The sequence below is a fragment of the Megascapheus bottae genome, chromosome 7 (assembly GCF_031878675.1).
Source record: "Megascapheus bottae isolate mThoBot1 chromosome 7, mThoBot2.hap1, whole genome shotgun sequence".
Taxonomy (NCBI): domain Eukaryota; kingdom Metazoa; phylum Chordata; class Mammalia; order Rodentia; family Geomyidae; genus Megascapheus; species Megascapheus bottae.
In genome coordinates, this window is record NC_143515.1 from 10,779,544 (window position 1) to 10,792,332 (window position 12,789).

The 12,789-nt window shown below is 40.9% G+C and overlaps 1 protein-coding gene across 12 annotated transcripts in view; it reads left to right on the plus strand.

Annotated features, from left to right (window-relative positions):
- Positions 1 to 12,789, plus strand: part of Inpp4a (inositol polyphosphate-4-phosphatase type I A) — a 124,168-nt gene that overhangs the window by 32,305 nt on the left and 79,074 nt on the right. The window contains exon 1 of one of the 12 annotated variants that reach the window (XM_090336469.1): positions 9,507 to 9,523. The exons of the other annotated variants lie outside the window; for them this stretch is intronic. The gene's annotated coding sequence lies outside the window, so the exon portion shown is untranslated. Of the gene's footprint in view, positions 1 to 9,506; positions 9,524 to 12,789 lie in introns of those variants that run through there. 12 annotated transcript variants of the gene reach the window in all.

A 12,789-nucleotide genomic window follows, 5' to 3' on the forward strand; every position in this document is an offset into this window, starting at 1 on the left:
TTTGACTTATGTTTCTAATACCCTTAAATTGGAATTATTTTTATGAAGAACACCATAAAGAGGAAGTATCTTTTGTAGTATAAGACATCAAAAAGTACATGATGACCATGAAATGGCCACCTAACCAGGTCATGTTCGTTAGGGTACCTCCCCTGTAAAGTCATGCTCTGGAAGGCAGTAACTGTTCACTCAGGGATTGGAGTCTACTTTTTGAGTAAGGAATACATACATAAATTATTTGGAATGCTTCTGATGTAGATTTGCCTCTTTCTCTATTTTTTTCCAAATCTTTTATATCAATGTGGATTCCTGGCCCTTTGTTTTATTCTTTGGGTTATAATTCTATGCTAGGTTAATTCATTGCTCACACTGCTCTGACTTTTGCTACTGGAAACACGGTTGGCTTTGTGTTGTCTTTGACGTGCCACCATTGTTGGAGAGCCTTTTGTTTATTTACTTAGCTTTGTGCTGGTCCTCTGGCTTGAATTCAGGATCTGGGTACTATGAGTGTTTTTGGCTCAAGGCTAGAACTCTACCACTTGAGCCACAATTCAACTTCCAGCTTTTTTTGGTGTTTAATTTTAATTAAACTTTGAACCACAATCCTCCGATCTCGGCCTTCTTAGTGGCTACGACTACAGGAATAAGCAACCAGCACTCAGCTCTTTTTTTTTTTTAAGCACTTTCTTACATTTTGACAGTATAAGGGGTTCCAGGTTCATTTGGCATCATTGTTGTGCAACCTCTAGAATGAGCTATTTTTCCTAAGAATCTTCATTTCTTTTATATAGAAATTAAAATCTGGGTACCAAGTGACTAAAGTTATTATAATTTTGATCTTTGTATACTGAGCTGAGAAGCAGTACAAAACCTCTAAGTTATAAGAGCAGCAAAAAATAGCTGAGAATTCCTTTCCATGTAGCCACTTCTTGCCTCTGGACACATAGTTGCAAATTGTGTGCTTCATTCTGAGTTCTGTGTCTGAAATTGTCTGTGTAGTGCAAATAATCACATTCCCACTCACTGTGGTGGCTCTTGGTTAACTGCAGGTTAGATTTCTAGCCTGAGGGGAAAAGCCTGAGAGAAAAAAAGTTTCCTGCATAGTAGACAGGAAGCAAGTAGGAGCTCCTTAGAGAGTTAGCTTAAAGCTGGATTTCAGGAAAAAGGCTTAAGAGGTGGATTGATGCTCATTTCTCCTATAGGTGCTATAGAGTAGTTATATGGAAGAATATGCTCCAGTTTCAGAATTTTTTTTTTTTGCCAGTCCTGGGCCTTGAACTTGGGGCCTGAGCACTGTCCTTGGGCTTTCTCAAGGACAGAGCTCTACCACTGGAGCCATAGCACCATTTCTGGCTTTTTTCTATATATGTGGTACCAAGGAATTGAACCTGGGTCTTCGTGCATGCTAGGCAAGCACTTGGTCAGTTTGACCACTAGGTCAAACTCCCAGCCCCCAACCTGAGGGTTTTTGTTTTGTTTTGTTTTTGGTCAGTTGTGGGGCTTGAATTCTGGGCCTGGGTCTTGTCCCTGAGCTCTTCAGCTCAAGGCTAGTACTCTACTACTTGACCATAGCACCACTTCCACTTTTCTGGTGGTTAATTGGAGATAAGCATCTCATGGACTTTTCATACCCAGGCTGCCTTTGAACCATGATCCTTAGATCCCAGCCTCCTGAGTACAGGCATGAGCCACTGGTGCCTGACAACTTGAGGATTTGCAGTGAGTGTATTTGCATGTATATAATATAGTCTGTGGGCAGGCAGCCTCAGAATGGGGCTAGTTTCTTTAGCCCTAAGTGGAGTACAGGTGGGAATAGCAAAAAAGGGTAATAACACCAGTAGAGAAGTCTTAAAGGAGACTCATTTGCTAGGTATCCGGATTACTTAGAGGTGGGACTGGGCAATAGGATAGTTATTAGGGCCATGGTGAACGATTTAGACATGGGTGTGCCAGATACCCATAGTGGATAACATTGGCAAGGTGAAAAGATCAGTCTTGGTCCAAACCTGTCCCTGTCCCTTTATGTTAGGAAAAGTGTGATCATACTGAGTAAATCACATAGGCCTTGGGACACTGAAGCATCAAGTGAGACCTCTTGTCTTTAACACAGCATCTACAGACACTATTGATAACCAATGGTGTCAGTTCCTAAACTTTGGGGATTCTGGGCTAATGTGCTAAAACATCAAGGTACTTTTCTCCTTAAACGGTCCCATTCTGAGAGGAAATTTGGCACTTATGCTTTTTAGTACAGCAAACTGCCCCCTTTTCTTCCTGAAGGGATATAGAAATGTGTTTTGTTCCTAAAATTATGAAGATGTAATAAATTTCTGGAAGGTAATTAAATGAAGGCATCTTGAACTGTTTGGTTCGAATGTTTGTTCTTGAGTGATTTAGGAGATTCACATAGTATTTGTATATTTCCCTCTAAGGGGTCACCAAATTTGGACTGCATTTCCCCCTCCTTCCATTTAGAATTAACATGTGTTTGTGGGGTAGACAGTCCATTAAGGCCAAGAATATTGGGGCTTATCCAGAATTACCTGTGACATCTTCAGATATAATGGTTGGGATCAAGGTGTGGGAACCATAGGGAGAAGTGCTCCAGTACTGACTGCACCATCAGAACACATGCAAGGACTGAATGGGGGTGTGGAAGGGGTTGATGCAGGAAGGCAAGGCTGCATTTTCGCAGGCCTTTCTGGAGAACCGGGATGGCATCTTCTGAGGTAGAGAAGACCACAGACAGAGCAGGGCTGGACATGGGCGCAGCATGCACACTCATAGAAAGTTGAGGATCCCCCATGTGAAGGTCTGGGGTTGGTTTTTTTTTTTTTTTTTTTTTTTTTGCCAGTTTCCTTTTTTCTGACTACCGTTTATCACATGGGAATCTCTCCAAGCAGATATTTTAATAGTACCTTCTCTGGAGAAAGGGACGCATATGAAGATAACTGGCTAGAATAGTGTCCTTAGGCCTTGGGCCTGTCATCTCATGGTTAGATACTGGAGAGCTGACACTGAATCATGTGTGAGGTCTTTTCCGAAGTACCTGGTCTTTCTTCATTCCTGACCCTTTTTATCATCCTCATGGGGTTGCATTCTTCCCTCCCTTGTTCTGTGTAAAATGTACTCCACATCGCTTTGTCTTGTGATCATAAGCTTCCTGGGCATCCCCCAGACCCAGGGCTTCTAGTAGCAGGATTGAAATAGCTTACTGCTTGCTCTCTTCCATGTAGGTAGCCACAGCAAGGAAGGGTAGAGAGTGTGCCTGGGACTGACCAAATAACAACTGAAGCTTTAGTATAGTTCATCCTTTGGATGTTACATCATTAGAGATCCCCCCCCCCAGTATTATTTCTACAGTGGGTGAACTCTGGTTAGAAAATAAAACGTGTTCAAAAGAAGATACATTTCCTTATATTAATGGAGTGAATAATGAAAACCCAAACTGGGTAAGATAGAAGATAGTAGGAAAAACAAGTTCTGTTTGTATCGAATTGCAGCCAAGACCCAGTTAATAAAAAAACACAATATATTCCCCAAAAGAATGAGGGTTCGTTTTGTGCATTTCCAGGGGAATATTACATCTAGATTATAAGTAATATAGATGATAGGTGTTTCTGAGTTTTGAGTAAGGTTTCTACTTATGGTAACTGCCACCTCTGAAAGGGCTGCTGTGCCCTGACCTCATGGCAAAGCAACATCCAAGGTAGGAGCATCCCATGAGGTGCCAACTGTGACCTTAGGGCAGGGTGGACCTGGAAACAGAAAGGAAACCTAGTGTTCTTGAGGCCTAGCTCTAATCTAGGAACTGTTAAAGTCTTTTCACAGCCTTTTGGAGAGTTTGGTTTTCAAGCCTCCAACCTGGGAGAAGCAGCACATTTTTATTTGATAAGAACACTGAAAACTGGTAAGTTAGTGGCATGTGAAAAGAGTGAACCTATCTAATGAGTAAAGGTAAAAACAGAAAAGGGACAGAAAGCTAGGTGTGTTTAATATGGAAACAAGATCCTGTACATCCCAAGAGATGACCCCTCTGTATAATCACAGCCCTGAGCTATGTTCATCTTCTGCCTTATATGATAGGAGTGGTACAGTAGAACCCCAGGGAAATGACCCTCAGGTATACCAGTCATGGGTAGGGTTGGCTCTGTATTCTAATTTAACTGTGGTTCAGAATATTTCTTAAAATCAGAGAAGAATAATGTATTCAGGATAATTTCTTCTAGTGTGTGTTGCTTTTAAACCCCTGCCGCCCAAATTGTATCTTGTGACCAAAAGCCATGGCCAAAGGGTTCCCTACTGTAATGTCTGTTTTGTCTAAAGGAGTTGACCCAATGGTACACTGTCCCTGGAAGGACTGTACTTCATACCCTTGGACAGTCACTCCCATTTTATTCTGAAGTCTATGTTACTTGCTGTCTGAGAGATTTCAAAGAGTTAAGAGGCCAGGAATCTAGAGACCCTGAGGCTCTTCAGGGAAGACTGGCTTGGTGTGATCATGAAAGTGGTCACAGTCCTGCCTGTGGGATCTGAACCTGTAATATATGCCCATAGGTGCCATTTAAGAAGCCTTGGAGCTTGTGGTGTCAAGCTTTTATAGGTGAAGATATCACATATGGGACATAGAGCCCATGGAGCTCCTATCCAGTAAAACAGCAGCTATAGTTTGCTAAATACTGACTTTGTAGGTTGTTGAGGATTTCCATATTTTAATGAGGAATCTGTATATGGATGGTATCTTGTTCTCCATCTGCTGAATGACATAGCAGAGATAGCACTGGAGCTAGTATCTATATCTCCCCTAATACTGTGAGCCAATAGGTTTGTCCTAAAGCTTCAGTCTAAGGAGCATATCCCCCTACCCATACCTGCCCCACTAGGTGCCCATCAGGTGATAGTAGTTGGCTAGCATCTTCATAGCTCCAGTTCCCTCCTCAATTCTGAGAATACCATCTACTATCCCTTGGGACTAGATAGTACATGATGACTTGCAAGAACATGCTGGTGACTCACTTTTCCCAGGCCTGACTTTCTAAGCCAATTGTTTATCAGGTGGGTGAGCATGATATTTGTTTTGAATGTTGATTGGAACACTTGGCTTTCTTAGATGAGTGGCCCAGAATGAAATAACGCTTTCTGTAGAGAGAGTTACCTGAAGGCAGTTTACTCTCATGGTAGCAAATTTTTCTCATATTTTACAAATCAATTGCTAAGTAAAATTTATGTCTGAGTGACTTATTATTTTTTTAAGCAAAAAATGTCTTTTTAAAGTCATGGCTTAGTTCCTGCTGGGGGAAAGTTTCTTCACAGTATATTTCATTTCCTGTTGGTTAATGTCAGCTTTCTTAAAATGGAGCATTAGAATGAAATGAATTTTACATGTAATATTTTGTTCATATATATTTTGCATATAGTAGTTTGCTTAAAGATGAAGAAATTGAGAATAAGTTTTTTGGGATCCTTTTTGGAAATGGCAGTTTTAGGGAATTTGTGAACCTATTTGTCAGTAAAACCAGAGCAACTGGTGAAAATTGGTTTAGAAAGTACCCAATTAAAAAAAATAAAAAAAAAGAAAGTACCCAATTAAATTCTCTGCCCCAAATCCTAATGATACATAAATAATGAATAAACATCTATTTGTGAAATTCTACTGAATCTTAGTAAGAACAGCAGGAGTCTTTGGGGAATTGAACCATCACCCAATCGTTCCCTTTTCGCAAGCTCCATGTGATAGAGGCTAAGTTCCAGGAGAGTGTGAGCCTCTATTTTATAACAGGCTGGTGACATGGGGCCCCCAATAGCCATCCATCACCCTACCTTACTTATAAGGTGAAGGCTTCTCATCTGGAAAGTGAAGCTAAGAAGGCCACTTAGGACCCTGGGTTGACACTCCCATCCAGTACCCCTTTTATGACATGTAAGTGTCACTCTGAGGCCACCTCCAGAACAGTGACTAAGAGCAGTGCCAAGTAGGAGAAGTGGGTTGTCAAACAGAAAGCACTGGAGTATTGGCTTTATTTATAATACAGTGAAGAGGGAGTTTGAGCCTAAGAATACTCTCAATAAATACTGAGATTTTGGTGGTAAGCAATTAAGAGGCTGGCAGCTTCATGAAAGCAGCTGAAAACACCGTGGCCAAGCAATGAGGAAAGGAACAGCAAACAAGAATTGTTCTTGAATCAGAACAAACCTCAAGGACTGAGAAAATCTCTCTGCAAACACATCTAATTTGACCAGACTTAGAGCAGTTTATGCACACTGCCTTGTCCAAAACAGTAGAGAAATCAGACAGCAATTTGTTGGGCCCAATATATGGGTGAGGTAACATAAGAGACAGATAGCCAAAAAATTCAGAAAGGGCACAGTAAAAGAGAACCCATGTAAAAGCACTGTCACCAGGGAGAAACTGTTGTGTACCCTCAAGGTGGTGCCTTCTGTTAGCAAGATCAGGCACTATACACTGTGGCAGCAGATGAGGATGGATTCCACTAAGCTAGCCCAGTCTAATCACTCAAAAATAAAGCAAAAGCAAGCCCTGGAGGAGAGGGATGATGATCCAGAGTGGCTACAATGTCATTTTTAACAGGAGATTATAAGACATGTAATGAAATAAGAAAATATGACAGGAAAAAAAATGTTAACAGGGCTGGGAGTTTGGCCTAGTGGTAGAGTGCTTGCCTAGCATGCACGAAGACCCAGGTTTGATTCCTCAGTACCACATACATAGAAAAAAGCCAGAAGTGGAGCTGTGTTTCAAGTAGTAGAGCTCTAGCCCTGAGAAAGTCCAAGGACAGTGCTCAGGCCCAGGACTGGAAAAAAAAAAAAAAGTTAACAGAAGCTGTCTGAGAGGGGGCCCAGATTTTTATAGTAAAGAATTTGTGAACTTGAAGATACAATAATAGAAATTATGCAATGCAGAGAAAAGGAAAAAATGAAGAAAGTAAACAAAATCTCAGAGAAGTAATAAGACAGTAATGTGTATTAAGAGTACAAGGAGGGGAGGAGAAAGAGATAAGTATACGAGCAAAAGATACCTGGAGAAATAATGGATAGAAACTCCTCAAATTTGACAAAGAACATTGATAATCAAATTCAAGAAACAATGAACACTGAATAGGTTAAATTATAAAATATCTAGTCCAAGGCACATCATAGCAAAAAGTTTGAAAGACAAAGAAAAAAAACTACTCATTGTAGGAAGCAGTCCTGTATTTCTCATTAGAAACAGAGAAACCTAGAAGACAATATAATAACAAATTCAAAGTCCTGAAAGAAAAAGAACAAGCAAAGAAAAGAATATGTTAACCCAGTATATTATACCCAGCAAAACTACCTTTCAGAAATGAAGGTGAACTAAAGACATTCTCAGATTTAAAAAGGCCCAAACCAAACATAAACAAAAGCCAAGTGCTGACAGCTCACATCTATAATCCTAACTGCTTACAGTGTAAAATACAGAGTCTCAGTTTGAAGCCAACCGAGGTAGCCAAATCTATGAAACTCTAATCTCCAATGAACTGTGACTGTGGGAAAGGGATCAAGAAGGGGTGTGGCTCATTAGGTAGATCACCAATCATGAGCAAAACAATGGAGTGAGAGTGAGCTGCCTGGAGGTCATCCCACTAGAATTGGCACAAAGCAAAAACCAGAACAAAAAGATTAAACCCCAGAATGTATTATTGAGTAGAACTACCTAGTAGGAAATACTAAAGGAAGTTCTTTAGGCTGAAAATAAATGACCATTGACAGCAATTTAGATTCAATGAGAATGAAGAAACTGTGCCAGTAAAATAATTATGTAATTACAAAAGACATTTAAAATGCATAATTGATTCCTTTTGTCTTTTAAAATGATTTTATAAGGCAGTTTATGAAATTATATGCACATAATTATGTTGTTGGGCCTACAATATTTAGAAAAGTAGAAGATCTGAAAATAGCAGCATAAAGGAGGCAGATGGACCAAATCTGTATTTGAGAGGAAATGATAAGCATACTTTAGAATGATGAGATCCAGACATGATCCTCAAGAGGTTCAGATAGCTAACTCTGTAACTTTGTACTTGCTGTCCCCTCATCCTGGCATTGAAGATATCAAGTCACACAAAGTAATAACTGTAGACCTATATTTTGGAGTTTATAACATGTTTAGGTGTAACGTATATGACAGTAACAAATGGTAAAGGGGAAAGTGGGATTCAGGTACATGGGAATGATGTTTCTGCATCTCGCTGGGATTGGAGGAGGGAATAAGAAGTGGCACTAGAAACTCATCTTAATGCATAGGGGAAAGCATTCACAGAGAATTGAGGAAAATGAGGTAAAGAAGTCTATGCCCTTTCCATCCTCAAGGGGTTTGTATTATAAAGGTAAAACAAAGTATTAAAATTTTACTGTGTTAAAAAATCTTACTGGAAAAGAAATATCAGCTTTCTGGATGTGGTCTTTAGCCCTCTGGTTTACTGTGGGTCCAGTTTTCTGTTCTAATCACAACATGTGCATACCTGACCTTGGGTTGTGAAGATAGAGGGATCAGACCTGCAGTGTGGGAGACACTTGAGGCCTGGAGTTTACACATTGGGCTGGAATGTTCTGCTTCTGCTCTTTGCTTTGTGACCAGGAACTAGTAGCCTTTCCCCCTGATCTTGGGATATGTTGTTACGAACTAACTTGTAGCCTCCTCAGATTCATGTGTTGAAGTTCTGACCTCCATTTGCTTGCTTGGGTCTGTAAAGAAGTAAGGTTAAATGAGGTAATAAGAGTGGTGTGGCACACAGCTGTTGTTCCAACTACTTGGAAGGTGGTGCTCAAGACAATTATGGTTGGAGGCCAGCCCACCCCAAAAGTTGCAAGATCCCAATTTAGTCAGCGGGTCAGGTGTGGTGATAATTTGTCTGTGGTCCAACTTCTTGGGAGGATTAGGGTCTGACGCCAGTCCTGGGCAAAAACATAAAACTCTCCTAATGCTTTGTGGATGTGGCTCAAGTGGTAGTGTGTGTGGGGGTGCCCAGAGTTCAAATCTCAATGCTACCAAAAGAGAGAGGGGGAAATCATATAAAACAGCAAAAAAGCACTGTATGCCAGCCAGAGAGAATGAAGGAGAGGGTAATAGGGGAAGGCAGGGGAGAGGGAGAGGGAAAGGGAGCTCTTTCCAGGAACTGAATCAGCTGAACTTCTCAGCCTCCAGAACCATGAGAAAATATATTGCTGTTATTTAAACCCCTAGTCTGCGACTCTTTCTTAAAGCTACCTGAGCAAACAAGTGCATGTCTGATGTGGAGTCACAGTGTTCTTTCTCAGTACCCACCAGCATTGCTGCCAATGTCTAGCAGGGAAAGCAGCCTCCTTCCATGTTATAAAAATATGCATATGAATAGAAGAGGCAAAAAGGCTGTTCTGGAGACTGTCCTCTCTATGTCTCCTTTCAGATCTATTTACTGGTCAGCCTAGTAATAGATGCCGTCTGTCCACTTGCTGTGGGACTGTCTGGTGTCAGTGGCCTATGGGAACAAGATCACAGGTAAGCAGAAATTCTGGATTTGTTTTGGAGTTTGTTCCCTTTATTTTTTCTCCAAAGCCCAATGGTGGTTCATCACTCATCAGAGAGTATTTTTAGAATGGCTTTTACACTTTCTCTGTTTTGGTATAGGGTTTGATCCTCTTGTTTGGTATAGGGTTTGATCTATAGAGTGCTACATTTATTTGACTTCATTTGAAATTTTAAGGCTTTTCTTGAATGTTGCTCCAAGTAATCAGATGAGTGCAGAATTCTAGAATTTGTGCTTTAAAAGGCTGAACTGTTGACAAGCTAAAACCCACTTGGAATTTATTTATTAGTTCTTTTAGTATTTTGGATCAGTTTTAGGAACATAGTAAAATGGAGGGAAAGTAGCTAGGGTCTCATGTCTCAGACTCCACACAAAATCTTTTGATTACTGCTGTGACCTTTCAAAGTCAGGAAGAGACTCCCTTTTGGAAAAGCAGAATGCTTCTTGACTTGGTTGATAACCTTCATTGATCAAGAGGGTACAGATTTCAGACTGTCTAGCCTGGTTTGTGGGTTTGTAGCCTAGGGTTCAAACCATCAAAGCCATAGGTATCATTGGCAGGACCATATCTAATTCCTAGGTAAGTCTTCCCACTTGTCACATTAGGTTGTCATTCTTCGGAACGTGCAATTTAAGATTTAAATATGAATTCTACCTCACATCCTGTTCATTTAACCTTTAGCAAGGTCTAGTGTTATTAAATGTAGTGACATGTGGCTTATAAAGCCTTTCCCTACTTTCTTTTTTTAAAATTAGATTGTTTTATGTAAATGTCATATACAGAGGGGTTACAATTACATAAGTAATGAGTACATTTATTGTTGAACAGTATTACCTACTCCCTCGTTTTCTCCTGTTTCCCCCCTAGCTCCCTTCTCCCCAAGTTGTAAAGTTGTTTCCAACATAGTGTTCTGTGCATATCGCTGTTGCATTGATTCATCCTTTGTCTCACCATTTCCGCTTTATTTAGTGTAGGAATATCTTCCATGTTTTCTGATAGTTGAGTTTGGACTCAGAGACAAGCTTTCTCATAGAGACACTGCTGGTTGGGGTTGGGATAGATATGGTGTGCTACTACAGGTTCTGTGTTTCTGAAAGGTCATGTCTGGAGTTGGAGATGGTAAACTGTAATGTCAGTACTTGGGAGGCTTAGGCAGACAGGTCTTGAGTTTGAAGCCAGACTGGGCTACATAGCAGGTTAAAGCCAACCTGTACACACTGAGAACCCATCTCTAGACTAGACTATGCTAAACTGCATGTCTGCCCTTAACAAAAATGCTGTTCAGTGATGTTAAGTTAAAGTGCAGTAAGGAAGACATTATTCAGGACCATCTCTATAGGTCCAAGGACCAGTATAACAGAATGTGACTGGGCAGGATGGCAATTGAAATGACTCTGAATATAGCATAGATATGGAATTTATATCCACAGAACAGAGTAGGGATCAGTTGATGGAAAATTCTGAAGAGGAAACATAAGGGGCCAGAGGATTCTGGTTATGCTAGACTGTCAGGATTCTTGATGATGACAGACCAGGGTTACCAGATATCTCCTGGAGTGTACGGGATAGAGGTTACTGGAGTCTAAGGAACCTGATCAGATATAGATGGTGGCTAGACATCAAAGACAGGAAATTCTTGCTAAACTCACTTAGCAGGGCTCTAATCCATTTTGCTAAAACTGGATTTTATAAGAAAGTGCACAGATGGGGCCAAAGTTCAGGAGCCTAAGTATGGCCAAAGAGAGAATCTTTGTCATTGTTTCTGATGGGATAGTTGCCAGTTATTAAACTTGAGTAGTATTTATTTTACACTTACATTCTTAGCTAATTCAAATACTCCAGGTAATAATACTTCTAAAAATGCATTGTAAGAATGCCCACAAACCACAGTGCAAAGTTATGGTGGAGGCCATAGCTCCATGAGTGCCTGCAACTCAGAAATACTGTAGTTTTTTTGCCCACAGTGGAGATAACAGAGTAGCATAGTCCTGTCTGTCACAGACGTGGGAATTGTACATAGAACGATTAAGATCAAGATATTACCCGTCATTAAAAATTGATGGCCTCACTGAGACAGAGTAATGATCTACCTGAGCGGGCAAGCTTTTCTGTAAGGAGCAAATGGCAAAGCAGTGTAAGCATGTTATTTCGTGTATCCTACTGATGTGGTGTAGTATTTTGGAGGAAAGAGGTGAATGAGTCCGGGCAGGAGGGATCCACATCTGGCAGGAGGCACTAAGTGCTCTAAGTTGTGATTTGCCTGAGCCTGGTGAGCCTATGAAAGCCTGAGCCAGACCAAGAGCTCAGGGGTCCCACGTGTATGTCATTTCTGTCTGTCAGCTCTGCCTCTCACTTGTGGTTGATGAATATGTGCTTTGGTGATGGGCTGAGTGACTGTGTGAGATTTCAGCTGCCGATATTGGGCTTACCATCTTTGGTTTAGTGCAGAGTTTCTCTGCCTTCATACATCAGTTCCTTCCCAAATAGTACTCTGGAATGACGTGTGAATGTGTTCACACCCACTCATGGGTGTGCAGCTGGCCTCTAAGAGCCTAGTTCTAAGTCGTGTTTACAGGGTCTGGTAATAGTCCTACCATATTAGGACAAACCAGTGTTCTCCTGGGTGCCTGAGTTCCTCAGAGGAGGGGGAGCATCCCACCTGAGGGAGGCCTGCCCTCTTCTCCCATCAGTGGTCTGACAAGTGCTGAGGAGGTGGGGTGATAAAGGAGCATTGAGAGACTTGGAGGATGTGCCTGCTACCTTACAGGTCCCACCTTTTAATTTCTCTACAGGTTTCTTCCTGTGGGAGATGGGAACAGTTATAAAAAAAATTAATTTGGAAGGTACATTTTCTCTGTTCTCTCTATTACAGAATAACAAGAATGCTTTTAAAAATGTAAAAGCATAGAGATTTTAATTAGCTTTTACTGTCACTGTTCCTGGTGATAGCAGTTTTACATGCAATTTGTGGCAGGCAGACAATTGTTGGGGCCTGTTTCTCAGTGCATCCTTTCCAGTTCATCATTCAGCTGCAAATTTTGGGAAATAATGGGAAAATTAACTCCTGACATTTTTCTTACAGTTATGCAGATATCCTGACTTTCTCATTTTCTTTGGAAACCATGGCCACAGTGACAATGAAGATGGTTCTAGCAACTTTCTTGAGCAGGCTTATTGTTGCACTGTTTAGGTCAAAGTTATCTAGGAGGCCTGGCTCAAAGGTAAAAAGTGGCCTTA